Source organism: Tenrec ecaudatus, chromosome 2 (assembly GCF_050624435.1).
Source record: "Tenrec ecaudatus isolate mTenEca1 chromosome 2, mTenEca1.hap1, whole genome shotgun sequence".
Classification (NCBI taxonomy): domain Eukaryota; kingdom Metazoa; phylum Chordata; class Mammalia; order Afrosoricida; family Tenrecidae; genus Tenrec; species Tenrec ecaudatus.
In genome coordinates this window covers 205516419-205536766 of record NC_134531.1, presented here as the reverse complement: position 1 = coordinate 205536766, position 20348 = coordinate 205516419, and the positions used below count along the sequence as shown (strand labels likewise).

At 51.4% G+C, this 20348-nt stretch overlaps 1 protein-coding gene and 1 non-coding gene across 2 annotated transcripts in view; both read right to left on the bottom strand.

The window, feature by feature from the left end:
* Window positions 1-20348, bottom strand: part of WNT3A (Wnt family member 3A) — a 74343-nt gene that overhangs the window by 16433 nt on the left and 37562 nt on the right. The gene's annotated exons all lie outside the window — the stretch shown is intronic.
* LOC142441762 (U1 spliceosomal RNA) lies at window positions 8610-8775 on the bottom strand. The gene has a single exon (XR_012783109.1). It is a non-coding gene; the product is annotated as a U1 spliceosomal RNA (small nuclear RNA).

Here is a 20348-nt window from a genome sequence, read left to right as displayed (position 1 = left end):
ACAGTAGTGACGGCCTGCCTGCCATTGAGGCATGACACCCCTATAAGCCAGGGTAGGACTGTCCCTGAGAGTTTCCAAGACTGCAACTCTTCATGGGAGTAGAAAGTCCTGTCCTTTCTCTTTCTGGTGTGTGTGTGTGTGTGTGTGTGTGTGTGTGTGTGTGTGTGTGTGTGTGAATCCAGGTAGACTCATACCGAGGGTCTATGGGCAGCTTTGAGGGCGGTCATATCTTCCTCCAATCAAGCACAGAAATGGCCGTGTGTGTTGTGTGTGTCTGGGTTCACATGCCCTTTTCCATTGCGTTCATTACATTTTCAAAGGGGGTTGAAACTAAAGGTGACGCCCCACTGGTCCAGAGTAATCTCAATGTACAGAAGGGGTGGAGGCAAGGGTGCTCAGACCGAGGACCTGGGGCCCCTGGCTGCTGTGTCCTGCATGGCAGTCCTTCGACCTGGGGGCGCCTTTGTCATGTCACGGGGAGACAGAGAATTCTGCTTTTATTTGTACAACAGAGGCAGCTCGGGATGGGGGAAGACTGAGGTATACTTCTCATTGGTAGGAGCACCCCCATAGGGAAAGGGAGTTATATTTTTGAGAGGAAACTGGAAACATCTCAATCATCAGTAACGCCTTCTGTGAGTTGTTGGGAGACTCTACAAATGAAGAGGAGGCGGTCAGGCTCCTGGCGGTGGAGGAAGAGTGCCAATCTGTTGTCCAAGCTGCCTGGGCGTAGCCTGGCAGAACTGTCCAAGTTACCTAAGGCCTGCCCCGTTTAGGTCAATGATTCCTAGAATCAAAGACACTGCAATCTGGCATTGGGAAAAGGAGGAAACATGGGAATTTCCTGACACATTGTTCTGTAAGAGAAGCCTCTTTTGTCTAGGAAAACGATCTCCCTTAGAATCATGCTGTGGTCTCCTTTAGCAATGATTGATTGATTGAGTCTCTGACCTAGGAATATGAGCTGTAAGAAGCAAGATGTCCAGTCTGGAGAACCAGGGTAAGAAATCTGTGGGGAAAGTGGGTTGCGGCTCTGTCTGATGAAACTTCTGACAACTTAGGCCGTCTGAAAGTCGCGGAGCTGTCTGTCAGGAAGGTAACCAGCACAGGCTGGGTGACCCCTGTCAGGTGGAGGAGCTGACTGTCCTGAGAAGAAGGAGGACGTGCCAGGGCAGCCTTCCTTTCCTTAATTGGAGGTTCTGCTGTGGTAGGTCAGCTCCTCTGCTTTGGGTTGGGGTGAGTCACTTGCCTTTGGGTGCATCCAGTTCAGTAAGTGAGAGTGTAGGGTAGACGCGGAAGCAAGGTTTGAAAACATGAAATCGTCGGCAGACTGGGAAAGGTGACAAGGGCGTTCCAAATGTCCCTGGGCTGCAGGGAAAGGGTGGGGTTGAGGCTGGAGCCCACGAGGGGTTGGGTGGCTTTGAGACAGACTTTGGAAAGAACTTCACGTCCCTGGAGCTCAGAACTTTTGAACGCCACGATCAAGACCCAGTCTTTGTTTCCACACGTGGACTCTGTAGATTCATCCAGTGTCAGAAAACATTTGGGGACTGAAAGAGGGCAGCTGAGTTTTAAAATTTTGTCGAGAGAGTATGACATTAAAAAGAAAGAGAGAGACTACTACTGTCATTTCAGAAAGGACCTTTGACCACACAAAGAGACGGATGCATCGCTAGCATCCTGTATGTTGAAGACATTTGATAGCTTCCGAAACATCATTCCCAGATCCTTATTCACCTGCTGATCCTGTGACACAGCTGAGTACCTACTGTGTGCTCAGTGGATAAGAACACTCAGCCTCTGAGCCACGGGAGCTGACCTTCCAGTGGGGAGGAGAGGGAAGAAGGCTCCGTGGAGCAAATGCCCAGATAGGTGAACCCGGGGCTGCTGGGGCTGCCCTGCCTGCAGTGCCCTTGGTGAGCCAGGATTCAGGTGAATATTTATTGCTGAGCCACCGTCTTGGCTTGGAGTTTTGCTCTATGAGGTAGGGCCGTTTCTCAGCCCCAGCACTGTGGGGTGCTATCCCACTTTAGAGTTGAGGAAGCAGAGGCTCAGAAGGTTAGCAATGGGCCCCAGGTTGCACTGCTGTGAATGTGGGCCAAGGGCCAATGGGGTTCCATTGTGGGAGAGGCTGTGAGCTCTCAGCCTGCCCTCATGCAACCCCAGTCCTCAGGGCCACAGCCTGCCTGACTGAGGTACCACAATGTCATGTCCTGCTCCCCACGCCTTTGGGAGCGTTGGCAGGGGTCAGTCGTGTTTGTCTTCTCCTGGGACTTGATGAGACCGTGTGGGTCCAGTAGTAGCTCAGAAGGGAGTGGGCTGTCTCAAAACGCCTGCATGTGTCTGGCACACACCCCAAGGGGTACCTGGGAAGGAGCCTCTGAGGAAACAGTACAGCTTGCAGCTGCTGCCGAAGGAGTGCACTCCCTGCAGGAAGGTTTTTGGTTTCAGTGAGTACATCTGAACAAGAAAGCCAAGTTGGTGGTGAGGCAGGACCCTCAGTGTGACCCTAGGAGGCTCACACAGGCTGGGGGCCTTCGGGCTGCCCAGAGGGAAACAAACACTGAGGTGGTCAGTGCTGCCCTACCAGGGATCCAGGGGGCAGCGGATTTTCTGTAAGGAGTCTTTGGGGTGACAGCACACATGTCAATGCCCCACCAGTGGCTCTGAGATAGTGCCTGCAACCCGTGGGCTCGATTGTGGCTGGGCACTGCGGGCCTCAGACCGGTCCCATTGGAGTCCCACCTCTTTGGGGACAGATCCAGTCCAGCACACACGCATGAAGCCAGACATTTGGCTAGGATGGCAACCTATGGGAAGCAAGAGAAAACCATGGGGCTGGGAGTCTGTGAGCATGCAGTCTCCCCGCCTGCCACCCCCCCACACTGGGGTGTGGTCCCTCCCTCGGGTCCGGTCTTGCAGATGCTGGTGGGGCCAGGGCTAACCTGGAAGTAGAGTGCATGTGGGGCCCCGGGCCTGGGCGCAGTGTGCCCTGGGCTGCCGAGGCTCAAGGGCAAAGGCAGGATGGCCCCTAGGAGTGCAGGACGAGCCTGCCTGTGCTGACCACTGAGTCCTGGGATAAGTGAAGATAAGTGAGGGGGGCTGGGAGAGGTGGGGGGTGGCAGGGTGGAGAGCCTGCCAAGGGATGCAGAGAGGCCCTGAGAAGGCCATGGTCAGAGCCGCCACCTCCAGCCCTCCCGGGGCCCAACCACTGGGGTACGTTCTCTGTACCTCTCGGCCCTCCTCTTGGCACACTTCCTCCTCACTTCCCCAGGCTGCTGTTCCAGGCTGTGGGGGCTTCCCTGCCCCACCTCTGGCAGCGGAGCTCATGGCCCCTGTCACTGCTGTCCTTCCTGTCCCTGTGTGCCTGCGGACGAGACACCTCTACCCACTCCGGTCTGACTGTCCGGGCTACAGATCAACATCCTGCCCCACCAGGCCTGGCTCTCACCTGCCCAAGGGCCCATCTCACCCCTTCCTCCAGATGTTCCAAGTGGCTGCTGGTTCACCCCTGTGTCCAGCTCTCTAGCACACGAGGCTGCGGCTTCCTCCTGGTGGCCCCTGATAGGCCTCTGTAGGGCTCTCTCTCTTGCTCTGGCCCCACACAAACGAACTCCTAGCGAATTTGCGTCCCATGTCATGTCCTAGAAAGCACAGACCCTAGATAGGGAAGGCCCCAGAAACCATGGTCCCCCGACCACCCTGCACCCCAGCATCTGGCCTCTGCAGCCTAAAGGGGTTGCTTCAAACGCATTCCCCACCTCACCCAGCACGGCTCAGCAAGGCTGCACCGAGGACCGGTCTCCAGGGCACAGGGCTAGTTTGGGGCTCACCCCACTGTCACCCCACACCTGGCTATGGGGGGTGAAGTAGGAGCACGCAGCACCCAGTCTGGCTGTGGCTCTGCCTGGGAGCTGCAGGTCTTGCAGTGCAGAGGTCACCTGCACAGGAACTGGGAGATGGGGGGCAACACGGCCCACATGACTGTCCTGGCAGCTGGCACCCAAGCAGGTGCCTCTGCCATCTACAATGTTCAGATAGGTGTTGGTGGTGATTGTGTATGTGTGTGTGTGTGTGTGTGGCGGGGAGGTCCTTTCCCCACCAAGTTTCTGATCTTTTGGCTCTCCCAAGATAAGGAGGGGTTTGTGGCATCTTTGGAAGACCCAAGTGGTTAAGCATTTGACCACTGGCATCAAGGTCAGCAGTTCAAATCTAGCCAAAGACTAGGGGAGGACCGGCTGAGAGATCTGAATCTGAAAGGTTGCAGTGGGCAAGCTCTGAGGAACAAGTCTGCTCCGCGCACCCGGGGGTCATCGTGAATCAGAACCCACTAGGCAGCAACGCGCAGTGACATCACCAACAACACTGATTCTCAGAGGATGACCTGTGGTCAAGCCAGGCAGCCAGCTAGGCGGACAGACAGACAAACAGGCTCCCCCAGGACTACCCAGCCCAGTTGGTTTGCAATGGATGACAACAGGAGGTGCCCCCATTTGGCCCACTGCTCCCCCAGTCCGTGGGCCTCAGCGACAGCCTAGAGGGGGTGTGGAACTTGCATGTGGTAATCAGGGAGCGGTGTGGGGACAAAGGGCCCGGGAGAGCCACCTGAGAGCGGAATGCGGCCCGCGCCCCATTGTTGCCCAGGCCCCTGACATCGCCGGTCCCGCGGCCAATCGTCCTGATTACCTGCTGGGGCTAATGAATCTGGCTTTGTGAGGCCACTGTCACGCCGCGTTAGGCCCACAATGGCCCGCGATATTTTATATGAATTTCCCCCTCATCGGTGATTAGGCTATAGCAAGTAAGTCATAGCAACCTGGAGGTATGTCGGGCGCTAGGGGAAATCCCTATTCACATGCTTTAATGCAGCACTCAAAGGGCGTGTGAATCGCCAACAGCATTTTCACTTTTCTCTTGTGCTTAATCTTGTCGTCGTCGCTGGGATATTGTGCTCTGAGCCGGGCACGGCAGGGTGTCGGCCGAGGTCTCCCCTCAGCCCCTTTTACACCCCCTCCCACTGGGGAGAGTTAATGATATACCGGAGAGGTGGCTGGAGACAGTGGGAGCCCCCCCTCCCCAACAAATCGTAAACGGCAACACTTTCTGCTGGGGGGGGTCAGGGGTCGCAACCTGGAGTGGGACCCTGGTTTCCTAGTGGCCCCTCTCTGCTCCTCTCCTGCGCCCTGCCTTGTGCTGCCTGGCCGGCCACCCACCCCTGTGTCTGCACACGGGTCCCTCAGGAGGCAGCGGACACACAGGAAGGATGACGGACCACCCCCAAGGGATCCTGGAGACGCTGGAGTCCACCGGCTTCCCTGCCTGCTCCTCCCCATACAACCCACCCAAGTGGAGCCGCCGGAAGGAGGGCAGATGGTTGGGATGGGGGTGGGAAGCATGGTGCTAGGGACACATCTGGTATGAGAAACTACCGATGCCCCGAGGCCAGCCTGCAGGCACTCACCCAGTCTGTTCTAAGGAGGCGAACCAGCTATCCAAGAACGAACTATCTAAGCGGAGACTCTGGGCTTCAGGGGGCTTCTTCCCAAGGGCTGGCCTAGGTTGGTGGAGGGAGGCAGGAATCCCTGACATGGCCTGTGTGGCAGCGGGTGATGGGTCTGTAAAGGCTGGCTACCCAGGGGACATTGGAGGGCTGCTGGGCACATGCTGAGTGGCTCCACCACTGGGGGCAGAGGGCTGGCCCTGCACCTCCTGTTGTGCTCAGGGGCCTGGAATAGGGAATTTCACCTGGTCTCCTGTGCTTTCTTCCTCTGGGAATCAGGGGACTCGGGAGGCCTGCCTGAGGGGACCCTGCTGTCCGGGCAGTCAGAGGTCTCAGTCAGGGGTGCACACCCCCGTGGGTCTGACAAACCCAAGAGTGGATGGTCTAGTCGCTGGGGTGAGCCCTGTGGCCCCTCATCTCTGAACGGATGAGAGAGGAACAAGTCACCTGCTTCTGTGGCTGCCCCACGCCCCCTGTCTCGTCCTGTTCCTGGGCTGCCATCCCTCATGCCCACTTCTCCATAATAGTGGCTGACTTCTACTCCAAGCCCAAGGTCCGTGCTGCCCACTCAGCAGACCCCCAGGGTCCTTTGACATGCAGGGACCCAGCCCGATCTGGTCTCCTCGGTCTCCAGCAGGACCCTGGCCCTGGAATGGATCCCCACCACCACCACCACAGCCGCCACCAAAGGCTCTCACTGCCCTGTCCTCTGCGTCCTTCCCCCTTGCCAGGGGTCAAGATGCAAATCCGGGAGAGTGTCGCAGGCCCTCCAGGCGTGGCTGTGCTAAGGGGCAGATAAGCACATAGTGACCCAGGCTGAATGCACCACACTCAAAATTCCTCGGATGCTTGCTCTCTTTCCCCGGCAGGTTCAACGCACCCTGCAGCCGGCCTTCGGGATCCACCAGCGCCTGGTGCGCTTTCTGCCTCTGAATCACCCACACCCAGCAGGTCAGTCAGGAGCTTTAGGGGATTTCAATCCAGTTGGCTAGACAGGCTGGGAGGCAGGAACACAGCACATTCCTTCATGTTCTTATTCACTGCACATGGACATGTGTGCAGAGGAGCATGCGTGCTTGTGCACGCGCGGACACACACACACACACACACACACACACAGCACAAGGCTGGGCCCCGCTTGTCACAGTCGCCGGCAGTGTTAAACTCTGATCAACGAGGCCGCCTCAGCGGGGGTGGCCAGGCATCCCGTGGACCCTGCCACAAAGCCTGGGGTGACCTCTGACATGATTAGGGGTCGCACTGACCCTAATCCAATCAGATTGATTACTGCGAGCACGGCCCGGCAGGCAGGCTGGGCGGCCTTCCACAATGGCTTCCCGGGTCCAGCCTCTCTCTGGGGCACCTGGCTGGCTCCCCTTCCGCCCTGGCCATTCAGCTCTCTGGTCACAATGAATCCGGCCATTTCTCAGTCACTGTGGCAGGCTGGCCTCAGGAGGTCAGAGGCAAGACTGCAACCCCAGGAGGGGGAGGGAGAAAGGGCTCCCCTTTTCCATTTAGGCCCACTGGTTGAGAAGAAAAGGGAGGAGACCAGGAGAGGGGAGAGAGGAGTAGGAAACTGAGGATGCAGGGTGAGGGTAGGAGCAGTCTAGCAAAAGTAGAAAACAGGCAGGTGGCAAGGGGAAGCCGAGGGGACGGGCAGCCAGGAAGAGGAAACCAGAAAAGAATGAGTGTCTGAGGCTGGAAACGCAGGCAGATGGAGGCCTGTGTGCAAGAGGGACAGGCCTCCTGGCAGTGGGAGCGGCAAATGCAAAGACCCAGAGGCAGAGAACACCAGCTCCACTGGGAGACCCGGAGGCAGGATGGAGTCTAGGCTTGGCCTCACATGCGGGGGTCTCTGAAGGCCTTTTGAGTAAATGAGGATGCAGAGGATAAGGGTCCCCCAAGGCCCAGAGACGAGCAGTATGGGAGCCAACTTCCACTCACTATGGCTACCCACACACCGTCCCAACCCTGTACAGCCTGTGTGGGCCTCGCACCCATGCTGCCCAGAGAGGGGAAGCTTGAGCAGGACCAGCTGGGCTGTTGGGGCTCCAGCACCTCAGTTTCCTCACCTGTCAAATGGCTAATCATAGTGCCTGCCTCATCCGATGGTGGTGGGATTCGATGTACTCTGGTGTGTGAAACACTTGGCACATGCATTGTAAAGAAAGAAGAGAAACCCTTCACGATCCATCTCAAAGGCCAGCCCCCAACCCCGCTGTTTCCCTAGCCCCTGCCCCAGCGTATGCATCCTTTCTCTTCAGACCCCCATTGCACTAGTCCTCAGAGTGGGGGGCTGTCAACAATGAGCCAGGCACTTGCTAAGTGACAGTGATTGCTGCAGACGGGTGGGGGTGGGGGCAGGGTAGGGGCGGGGTGGGGGTCAGCCCTTGAGTGAGATTTGGAATGAGACGTAAGCTAAAATGAAGGAAGGGCTGGCCCAAGCATGCTCTGTATTCTGGGGACGATGTGCCCCAGCACATCCTGAGACTGTGCAGCCTTGGTGAGGACTGTGAGTGGGGTGAGCAGCCTTTAGGGGAAGGGCTGGGTGACACAGGGGCAGCACACCTCAGGCAGAGGAGGCACTGCATGGTGCCCCTGAGGCAGGGCAGCCCAGGGGGCATGCAGGGGTACCGATGCGAGGGACGAGTGGAGGCCAATCCTGGGCTTCTGTTGGTCCCCTTGAGGGGCTGTGACCTGCTCTGAGCGTAGCTAGAAGGAGCAGAGTTTGGGATGGGGGGATGATGGCATCTAATTATAATGTGGCCACTGTGGGGAAAAGGGTGGAGGGGCAGAGCATGGAGACCAGCTGACTGGAGGGCAGGTAGGAACAGCATCGTGAGAAGGGGGACTCAGTCATCTCCACACAGACCCTCCCACCCCCAGGTCAGGTCAGCCTTGGGGTCAAAGGGCATACATGCTACCTCCTCATGCCCCTCTCCCACCTGCCCTTTCATAACCACCCTCCTTCCAGGCCTCTTGGCTCCTGTCCAGTCCTGAGAGTTCTGCAGAAACAGAGGAGCACCTGTGATAACCGGACCCATCAGGGCTTCCACAGCAGTGAAGGAGGAAGACCTCACTGAGGAGGAGCTGGCAGGTATTTTTCCCCCAGGGGAGAGCGCGAATGCAGTCCCCTACTATCACAGATTATGCAGTCGAGTTTCCCACATTTTGGGAAATCGCAGGGGTCAGCACATCTGGAGTGCCATGGATGAGCCCCGCCCTGGGAAAACCACCTTCGTGATCATGTTCTCTCCCCTGGGGCTGGCAGGTATTAAAGCGTGTTTGATGATGAGTCACTGTGTGATTTTTGGCACAAACCAATCTGGAAAAAAATTCAAAGAATCAAGAGCGAACCATTCCATTCTCTTATTAGGCAAATGAGAGTTCTTGGTGCCTAGATCCAGAACATTTAAAAACGGGATGGACCCACAGCTAACATGGTGTGCTTGATGGTGAAATAATGAGAGTTTCCCCCCACTAGGATCAGGAACAAGATAGAGATGCCTGCTTTCACCACTGCTATTCGGCTTGTTCTGGAGGCTCTCGCCAGAGCGTTTAAGCAAGAAAAAGAAATAAAAGGCATTCAGATGGGAAAGGAAGATGTGAGACTACCTCTATTTTCAGATGACATGGTCTCATATATAAAACGCTAATCAGACCGCATGCAAACCCCACTGAACACTATTAGCAGTGGTAGGCGAGTTTACCAAGGTTTCAGAGTATGTCTTAGTTATTTCTCACTGCCATCGAGCCGATCCCAACTCAGGGCGACTCTGTAGGACAGGGTAGAACTTCCCCTGTGGGTTTCTGAGACTGTAATTCTTAGTCATCTTGTGCTGCTAAAATAGTAATATCACAAATGGGTGATATTGCAATTGGTGATATCACCAATATAACAAAGATGGAAATTTATCTTCCTGCAGGTTCGGACACTAGAAGTCTGAATTCAGGGTGCTGGTGCGAGGGCCGTTTCTGTCTCTCTGTTGGTTCTGGAGAAAAGTCCTTGCACTTTGTTTAATTTTCTTTCAAAAGCGATTGATTGAAGGTGCATCCTATAATAATCCTGTCTCATTGACATAGCCAAGACGTCCCATTCCAAACAGGTTTATAACTACCGGCACGGAGGCTAAGGCGTAGAGCACGTGCTTTGAGAAAGATATCATTTTAGTCCATATCATTCTCTGGCCTCCAAAATTCATGTCCTTGTTATATGAAAAACACAGTCACCACATCCAGTGTGCCCCAAACATTAAATCCACTCCCGGTCCAAACTCTCATCTTCTGAACAAGGGAAATCAGATAGGGGTGAGACTTTAGCCCATCCCGGGCCAAAATTCCTTTTCATCTGAGGACCTGGGAGATCTAGACTGCAAGTTATTTGTTTCTAAAGTACAGAGGTGGAACAGGCACAAGCCATTTCCACTATCGATGGGAGAAATTGGAGGGAAAAAAGGGACCAATAGCACCGATCAAGCTCCCAACTCAGCAGAACCCATTCCATGAGCTCGCAAGGGGTTAAAGTCCTCTGTCCCCTGGGACCATCTGGAAAACCCGCAGCCTCTGGGTTTTGACCATGCTTTCTGCATTTTTGAGTGCAGATCCTTTGGCCCCGGGCTTCAGCATCATCTTTTCAGGACCTCTGAGATGGCAACTTAGCTCCCTTGGCTTTAGGTGGCCCCATTTTAATGAATCTGAGTGGTAAACCATCCCTTCGGCCTGGCAGAGCCTATTCTTTTGCCCTTTGGGCATGGCAGCCCCATTCCCCTGGCACACGTTGGTTAGAGCTTCATACTCCAGGACTGAGTTAGTGAAGCCCAACTTAGAAACCCAGGGGGCTTAGAAACCCAGAGATGTTGATCCCACTCTTTGAGATCTAGGCAATCATGGCCCTTCCCTGGGAAACCAAGAAGGCCCTGCTTTCTGTTCTTCTTGCGAACTTCTGTTGATCTCTGAGCCTTTCCTTTTCGTGGAGCAAGCAGATGATGCTTTGGCCTGTTCCTTGCCTGTGGAATTCCAAGAGGCAGGCAGGTTTCCTCCTCCATGTTCGTTCTCTGTCCCCTTGAGTCCAAGGGGATGGATTTTCTGCTGTGGAATTGTTTAGAGCCATCAGCCATAGGTTTAATCTCTTCAATAAAATATTGTGTAGTGAAATCCTTGGTAAAAAAACAAATTCTAGGATATGTGTCCTTTATTTGTCAAACAGAAATTTTCGAATGTCTGCTTTTTTTTTTCTTCCACTGGTCGTTTCTAAAGTCCACTCCTCTCCTCTAGGGCAGCTATTCTCCACCTTCCTCAGGCCCCGATCCTTTCATACAGCTCCTCAGGTTGGGGTGACCCCCAACCGGAAAACTATTTTCATTGCTACTTTGTAACTGTGATTTTGCTACTGTGATGAATCAGGCGACCCCTGTGAAGGGGTCGAGACCCACAGGTTGAGAAGCACGGAGCTAGTGTTTTACTACAGCGGCAAGGAGAACCACTCTGCTCCCTTAAGATCTAACTTACAAATCTCATTATTTACCAAGGTCATCGCTTACACATTTCTACATCCCACCAAACATGTGAGCATCATGCAGACACTGTCTAGTCACAGACTCATGATTTTCTTTTGCAGCCTCACCAGAAGCACATTGCATGTCCATATGTCTAGCAACCTTCTATTGCTGGCACCGTATGTAGTAAGACAACAGAATTTTGTCCTCGTTTTCATGAGGACATTTTCATGTTCATCTCAGCCCTCACCAGAGTTCCCCTTGGCATCCATCATGTCACCAAGAGTCTCTTTAAGGCGATCTCGGCTTTTACTATTGTTAGCTACAGCAGGCTGGCTTCAGCCACAGTGACCTTACGTACATCAGAAGAGAGCGCTTCCCGGTCCCGTTCTAGACTTACAATCACTGCTACGGTTGAGTCCATTGTTGCAGCCACCATGTCACTTCGCATCCTTTTTGACTGTCCCTCTAGTTTACCAAGAATGATGTCCTTTTCTGAGAACTGGTCCCTCTTAGTAACATGTCTGATGTGAATGAGGTGGAGCCTTGGCATCCTTACTTCTTGGGAATATTCTGATAGGACTTCTTCCAAGAGAGATTTGTTGTTCTTCAAGCAGGGCACTCTATTTTCAGTATTCTTCTCCAGCACTATAATTCAAACCCATCAGTTTTTCTCTGGCCCTTTTCATTCATTTTTGCATGCAAATGAGGTGATTCAAAAACATCATGGCTTAGATCAAGCATGTGTCAGTCCTCAAAGTGACATCTCTGATATTCAACATTTTAAAGAGATTCTTTGTTGTTGCAACAGATTTGATTTCCCCAATGCAATACACTGGATTTCTTGACTGCTGTTTCCATGGGAGTTGATCGTGGGTTCAAGTAAAATGACATTCTTGAGAGTTCCAACCTTTCCCCCAGTTATTGTGGTGCTACTTATTGCTGCAATTATAACGATTTTTATTTCCTTTTTGTTCAGGTCTCATCCACACTGAAAGCTACAATCTTTCATCTTCATTGGTAAGTGCTTCAAGTCCTCTTGGCTTTCAGCCAGCAAAATCGAATTATCTGCATACTGAATATTGTTAAGAGTCTTCTTTCAATCGTCATAATGTATTCTTCTTTGAGAGTCCAGCTTCTCAGATAATTTGCTCAACATACAGATTGAATAAACATGGTGAAAGGCATGCACCTCTTCTGATTTTAAACCAAGCAGTGCTTCCTTATGCTGTTTGAACCAGTCTTTTGGCCTATGTGTAGGTTACACAAGAATACAGGTAAGTGAAATTGTGTTCTTTAACTGGAATTAACTGGAATTCTCATTCTTTGAAATGTTATCCATGATTTCTTTTTTTTTCCATCGAAATCCATCAATTTCTATGGATTACTATAACCATTTTTAAACTAATCTAGTGTGTTATATTAATGGCATTGCTCGGTAATTTCTCGTGACTAAGTTACCTTTCTTTGAAATGGGCAGAAAGATTGATGTCTTTCAGTTGGTTGGCCAGGTAGCTGCCTTCCACATTTCTGATCCCAGACGAGTGAGTGTAATCAGTGCTTCATCAACTTCTTAAAATATTTTCATTGGTATTCCGTCAATTCCTGAAGCCTTGCTTTTTCCTGATGCCTTCAAAGCAACTTGGATTTCTTCGTTCGATACTATTGTTTCTTGATCAAAGCTGTCTCCTAAATTGGTTGAATGTCGACCAGCTCTCTTTGGTACAGGGGCTTTGTGTATTTCTTCCATCGCCTTTGGATACTTCTTGCATCATTCATCATTTTGCTCATAGAATCCTTCAATATGACAACTCGAGGTCTGACTTTTTTTCGATGCTTTCATTTTGAGAAATGCTGGATATGCTCTTCCCTTTTGGTTTTCTCACTCCAGGTCTTCATGCGTGTCATTATCGTACTTCACTTTGTCTTCTCATGCCTTCCCTTCGACAATTTCTGCTTACCACATCATTTCCTGCAGTTGTTTTAGCCTCTCTACGTCATACCACAAGTTGCATTAGGCACCTTAAAACTCTCGCAGCCTCTATCCCTTATCCAATTCAAAAACTGCTTCCGAATTTTAGGAACATATAGATTTTTTGTTTTCCTTGTGGGTATATTTTAAAGCAACTCCCCACTTCTCTAATAGACTCAATCTCCCGTCTCAGTCATCTTGTGCTGCCCTTACAGAAATGCCGCACGGCAGTGACTTCAGCAAAGGGAAATGTGTGTTCTCCCCGTTAAGATGGCTAGAAGTCTGGTTTCAGGGTACTTGATTCTAGGGGAACATGTGATGTTGTCATTGCTGTCAGGCCTACATCTACTCAAAGTGACCCTCTGTGACAAAGCAGAACTGCTCCACTCTAATCTGTCTCAGAGCGATTGACAGGTCTTTTCTCCTGTAGAGCCACGAATCAAGGCAAACTGCAGACATTTCAGTGAGCAGGTGAATGCTTTACCGTTGAACCACCAGTCCTCGGGGAAATGCAAATAAAAAATTACAAGATACCACTTCGTATCCACTATGAGAAAGAAAGAAAAAGACCATAACTAATGTGAGCAACATGTGGAGAAATTGGAATGCTCATCTATTGTGGGTATAAAATAGTATAGTCACTTTGACAGTAGTGTTGCCATCCCTGAAACTCCTAGTAGATAGTCAGGAGAACAGAAAGCATATGTGCACTCAAACGAGCTGTTTGTAATAACCAACAGCCGGAATATCTGTCAGCAGGAAAGTAGATAATAAACAAACACGCTGTATAAGATGATATTATGCAGTCAGGAAAAGGATGAGCTATTGCTATCTCAGGTAAGGCACACCTTAGCTGCAATACTGAAGGATTCCAAGGACAAAATGTTGAACAATGCAGGAGGCATGAAAAGAAGATGGAAGGAACACACGGAGTGACTATACCAAAAAGAACTAGTTGACATTTAGCCATTTCAAGAGGGAGCCTATGATCAAAACCCAGTGGTCCTGAAGGAAGAAGTCCAAGCTGCACTGAAGGTGTTAGTCAAAAACAAGGCTCCAGGAATTGATGGGATACCCGTTGAACTGTTTCAACAAGCTGAGGAAGCACTGGAAACACTCATCTATGCCAACAAATTTGGAAGGCAGCTACCTGGTCAATTAAGAGATCCATATTTGTGCCCATTTCAAAAAAAGGTAATCCAACGTGGAAATTTATCATTAATTATAAATTTATCATTATCATTCATTTTACGTGCAAGTAAATTTTTTTGCTGAAGATATTTTTTAAATGGTTGCAGTAGTACATCACCAGGAAACTGTTGGAAATTTATACCAGATTTAAAAGAGGATATTATAGGGGGGACATCATTGCTGGTGTTAGATGGAGCTTTAAAAACAGAGAATACCTGGTTCGATCCCGGGTTTCGGCACCAAACACACACACACACACACACACACACACACACACAAACAGAGAATACCAGGATGGTGCTTACTTGTATTTAATTGGCAATGCAAAGACATTTGAATGTGTAGATCATAACAAACAATGAATGATATTGCAAAGAATTGGAATTCCAGAACACTTTAATTGTGCTTCTGTGGAACCTGGACATGGACCAAAAGGCAGTCATTTGAAAAGAAACAGGGTTTAAAATCAGGAAGTTTATGTCAAAGTTGAATCCTTTCATCATATTTATTCAATGTGTATGCCGAGCAAATGATCCGAGAGGCTGGGCCATAAGGCTAAGAACTCTGCATCAAGATGGGAGGGAGGCTTGTGAACAGCCCGTGGCTTGCCGATGACACAGCCCTGCTTGCTGAGAGTGAGGAGGACTTGAATTTCTTGGTGATGGAAGACCAGCGACTTCAGCCTTCAATATGGATTCCAACTCAGTTACTTTCCCTTGTAAAAAAAACCAAAGCCCTCACAAGTGGACCAGTCGACAACATCATGATAAGTGAAGAAGAGGTCAAAATTGTCAGGGGTTTCATCTTGCTGGGACCCACAATCAGTGCTCATGGAAGCAGCAAGTCACGAGATCAAATGACTTATCACATCGGTCAAATCTGCTGCACAGACCTCCTTAATGCGTTGACGAGCAGGGGCAGGAATCGCTCTGCAGAACAGAGTGGGCCCGATCTTACTTTCAATCGTCTCCTGTGTATGTGGAAGTTGGGCAATGAGTAAGAAAGCCTGAAGGAAAAAACGAATCGGTGCTCTCGAATTACAGTGCTGGTGAAGAATATTGAAAGTGTCAGTGGACTGCAGGAACAAAGTTGTCTTGGAGGAAGTAGAGTAAGAATGCTTCCTGCAAGTGAGGACGGTCGGAGTTTTTGGTGTCACACACTTCACACACGCATAAGGAGGGCCAGGCTCTAGAAAAGGACATCATGCTTAGCAAAGTCGAGGAACACCCTCAAGGAGATAGCAGTGATAGCGACAATAAGCTCAGACCAAACAGCTGTGAGTTGGGGCAGGGCTGGGCGGCGTCTTACTCTGTTTTACCCAGGGGTGCTTGAAGAAACTGACGCAGTGGCATCTGACAACCACAACATCAACACGTGTGATATATAGCAAGGGTGGTCCAGGGTGGGTCCCTCGCCTTAGGTTGTTTTCATTTTATCTAGTTATTTTTATTAGTTGGGATTTAATACATGTATCAGATCATTCCATAGTTCAGTCACGTCGCTTACTTTGGCTTGTGATATTTAGCTTCTCCGCCCTCTTTTCCAACAGATGAGATGATGAGACGATTTGATTCCTGTGTATTTCATCCAGCTTAGTCCACATGCATAGTTGATGCTTATGGTGTTGAAATAAAGGTATTTCCAATGAAGAAATTGCTGGTCTTACAAAATTCTATCATGTGACCCGGCTTCGTTTCTATCGCCAACACTGCATTTTCCAACTACTGACTCTTCCTCTTTGTTTCCCGACTTTCCCATTCCAATCACCAGCAATTACCAATGCATGTTGGATCAATTCCAGACTGCAGAAGTTGGTAGAATGCTTCAATTTCTTTATCATTGGCTTTATTTGAAATATAGCTGGACTAGTTGATCTCCTTTGTAGGTATGGAGCTATCATCCTATTGCAGACAGCAGTGGACGCCAAGCTAGATCACGACAGGTTTGTTTTTATAGTGAGGGTGACGTCATTCCTTCTGAGTTGATCATTTTTGGCGTAGTTTACCATATGAGCGCCTGGCTCAACATGGCCAATTCTAGTCCCTTTCAGCTCGCTAATGTCTGGGATATTGATCTTTTATGTGTTCTGCTTCATCTTGATCACTTCCATTTTTATCGGATTCATAATTTATGCATTCCTTATTTTAACTATTAATGGATGTTCACAGCGATTTCTGCTAATTTTGGGTCTTGCTCGATCAGCAAGCGAAGGCCTTGCAAGCTTTGCTCCATCCACATGATGAAGGTGGACTTTATTTTGAGGAGGCAGGTCTTCTTGCTTAGTTGTGTTTTGAGTGCCTTCTGACCTGAGAGTCTCATCTTCTCGCCCGACATAAAACCTCTTCACCACGTCCTCAACGGCTAATCCCTCGGAAGTGGATAGTCTGTTCCTTCTGCATAATCTGCTATTAGTCTAGAACTCTGCTGAAATCTCTTCAATTTGAGTTATGCTGCTGGCAGTTGAAACCCCAGGAAGGGGCTCTGACTGCCCGGACTTACACCAAGGCCCTGTCCCATCTGCCTGCCAGCCACTTCTTTGTAGAGAATCCAGCACCTGGGTCTTGACACCCGAGTCTCATTGGTTAAGTCTCCTGGTTCTCAGTCACACCCTAGAGCAATGGTATCAGAAATGGAGGTGAGGCGAGGCACTCAGGATTTTCTAACTCTCCTTCAGTGGTCCTTACAAGTGGTCCACCCGAGCCATAGGCCGGAGCCACCAGGGCGGTAAGGAGAGGACATGGGGCTAAGCTTCACTCTTTTGCATCCAGATCTGCTGCTTGCAGCCTCACCCTGCAGGCAGAAGCCAGTATCCTGTGGCTTCCTCAACTTTTCTCACCCACTGGCATGCTTCCTTTCACTCACTGATGTGACCCCAGGGCAATCTTCGGTGCTGGGGTGGGTGCGGCACTGAGTAGACCCAGCCTATCCTATCCTAAAGACCCAAGGTCTTCTTGCCTGTAACGGTTCACCTCTCTGGGCCCCTCTCCAGCAGCAGCACTCCTGGAGAAGGTCCACCCTGTCCATGAGTCTGACCACTTAACTTGAACTTCCTAGTACCGCCGCCATGTTCTGGAAAGGGAGAAAGGATCTTATGACTGAGTTATGAAAAATCAAGTCTGACTGGGTGTCCTCCCTGCAGATATGGGGCAGTACCTCTAGCCCATAGAGCAGCAGTTCTCAACCTCTGGGTCATCACGGGGTTGCCCGATTCATCACAGTAGCAAAATGACAGTGATGAAGTAGCCACGAAAATAATGTTATGGTTGGGGGGGGGGGGGTCACCACCACATGAGGAGCTATGTTAAAGGGTTGCGACCTGAGGAAGGTGGAGAACCACTGTCCTAGAGGGAGGAGTGAGTGTCTGGCATCGACAGGTGAGCCCAGACCTCTACCTTGACCAGGGCGGTGCTCCTGGGAACTTGGGGTGGCAGAGGGAGCTCATGCTGGGTTTCCTCAGGTCTGCAGAATCAGCTGCTCAGAGTGGGGCCAGAAGCCTCTTTACCAAGAACCATGGCTAAGGGCTGAGAGTAGCTGCCCTCCAGAGGGCCATTTGGCTGTAGACCCACAGGACCAACACAGGGCCTTCTTGTGGCTCCAGAGCAGGGCCGGAAGCTGCCTGGTCCCCACAGTCCGAGGTGAAGTCAGCTTAGGAGCCACTGTGATAAGCAGACCGTGAGTGTTCTTACTCTGCTCTTTCGTTCTAGAGCCAGTCGAAACCCAGCTCCCAGCCCGCTGCGCCAGCTCCGCAGCCTGGACGCCCGTGTGTGCCCGTGTGGCTTTCTGCCTGTGGCCCAGCCTATGGAGCCAAAGGGAGCCAGGTTCTCTAAGGTCCAAGCACGCTCTTAGCGCTCAGTCTCAGCGGGCACCTTGGGGGGAACAGGAGGAGCTGTGCTCTCTTCAGAGATCTGCTTCCAAAGTGGGACCCTGAGCCCACCCAGGCCTCTTGTTTCCTCGCCATTAAGTGGAGAGGTTACTTTAGCTAAAAGCACTTCAATGGCTCCAAGAGGACATGGGGTCCTGGCCAGGGTCGGCTCTCTTGGAGGTGGGAGCCACGTGGTTGGAACGGATGGCTATGGAGAATGTGGGGCGCTGGGGTCAGGTCTGCGTCCCACCTTCTCTATTTGCAGTTGGAACCCTGGAATTAGCAAGACACTTGATGCTCTGGGGACAAAGGCATGCCCATAGACCCCCGACCCCCCACAGTGGTGTAGGACTTGTAGGTACATTTGGCTTCCAGGTAGAACTCAGACCTCACTCAATACCCAGGAGCAGCTCATCACCTGTGTGATGAGCACACGTGTGGCAGCCCTCGCCAAAGAGGAAGCGGACTGGCTTCCTGCCATCTTCCCCAATCCTTCCACTTCCTGCTCAGTTAGGGGACACACACACGACTCCCACCCTGACTCTGGAGCCAAGAACCTGGATGGCACTGAGCCCTCCGTTCGCGCTCATAGACACGGTGTGCACACTGCCCTGAAATGAACGAATACTCTCCTAGCTTCATAAGTTGGCGCTGTGTTGGAGCGCTTTCACCAACCCCATCTTTCAACACTTCCTCCCTGGCCTGAGCCTAAAGCAGTGAACGTTTAGGGGATTCTCGGATCTCTTAGGTGCCGACACTCTTCTCTGAGCGTGTGTAGCTGTGGACACCCCACTCCACAGGGAGCTTTTCAGGATGCTCAGTCCCCCGAATAACTCTCTCCCTGCCTTTTCTTCCAAATGCCCCAGTGCGGACCTTTCTTGCTCCAGCTCTGCTCTTTTGCCCCCAGGTGGCCGCGTGTCGCGCCTTTGCTCTTTCCATGTATTCAAGGAACCTGCTCTCCCGAGTCACATCTCTGCCTTGTTGTTGTTGCTGTTAGGTGCCATCGAGTCAGTTCTGGTCCAAAGCAACCCTATGCACAGCAGAACAAAGCCCTGCCCGGTCCCGTGCCAGCCTCACAGTTGTTCCTATGCTGGAGCCCATTGTTGCAGCCGCAGCCGTGTCCAGCCTTCCCCTGCTTCTCTGCGCTCGCCTTACCAGCCACGACGGCCTTCTGAAGGGAATGGTCTCTTCTGGCAACATGTCTGCAGCACGTAAGATGAAGTCTAGTCACGCTTTCCTCGAAGGAGCACCCAGATGTACTTCTTCCGAGACAGATGGCTGTGTCCCTTATGCAGTCCATGGTCCTGTCAATCTTTTTCTCCAGCACCACAATGCAATGCATGGATTTTCCTTCGGTCTTCGTTATTCAATGGGCCACTTCCACATGCCTATGAGGTGACTGCAAAGACCACCGCCTGGGTCAGGGCACTCAGGCCTTCAAGGGACAGCCTGGCTCTTCAACACTCTGAAGCAGATTTAAACGCCCAACGCAACTCGCTTCTGCCTTGAGAACGTCTAACTAGGGAAGACAAAGGCAAGCACGCTGCGCCAGCCTTTCAGGGACTTCTCAGCACAGAACAAGCACCCACAGTTCCCTGGGAACAAGACCCATTCTCCTCCGCCTACAGTCAGACACTCGCATGGGGAATCCATGCTGCCATTTTCCAGTCCTTGCTGAGCCCACCGGGAAGGGAGGTGGAATTAAATGGCACACAGTTCTCCCATCATCTAACGTCTCTTCTTCCTTGGTTTGGTGTTCGCATGGGGCTTCCAACCTTTGATCATTTTCCCAGGGGTCTGTGAAAGATGATTTGGTTGTGTTTGCTCATTTTCTGGCTGTTCTGTGAAGGGAGCGGCTTTTGGAACTCCCTGCTCTGCCATTTTTGCTGATGTCCATTCACATAGAATGAGCAACCTAACTTCAGAGGCCTGGAAGTGCCACTTCCACCACATTATACTCGTCAGAGCAAGCCCAGAAGTCCATTCACATTCCGGGGGCGGTGAGGGAGGAGGGTGTGGGGACAAGGGACGCAGAGGAGGAAAAGAACCCCCGTGACTCAGTGGGGCCACCAGGTCATCCTGTGAGAGGAGCATGAAGGAGGGGACGTAGGTTGGGGTGTCAGTCCCTCGAAGGTGCTGTCTGCCGGGGATGGGGCCCCCACAGTGCTAAATATGCAGTCAGTCATCAGAGAAAGAAGACCACAGACAACCTGGGGGGAAAGCAGTGCTGAAGGAAGGCTGCTTGGGCTAAGGTGGGCAGGGCACTGTGGAAAAGTCCTGCCATGTCCTTAGAGTTCTAAAGGGTACTCATGATGAGACCAAGGCTGC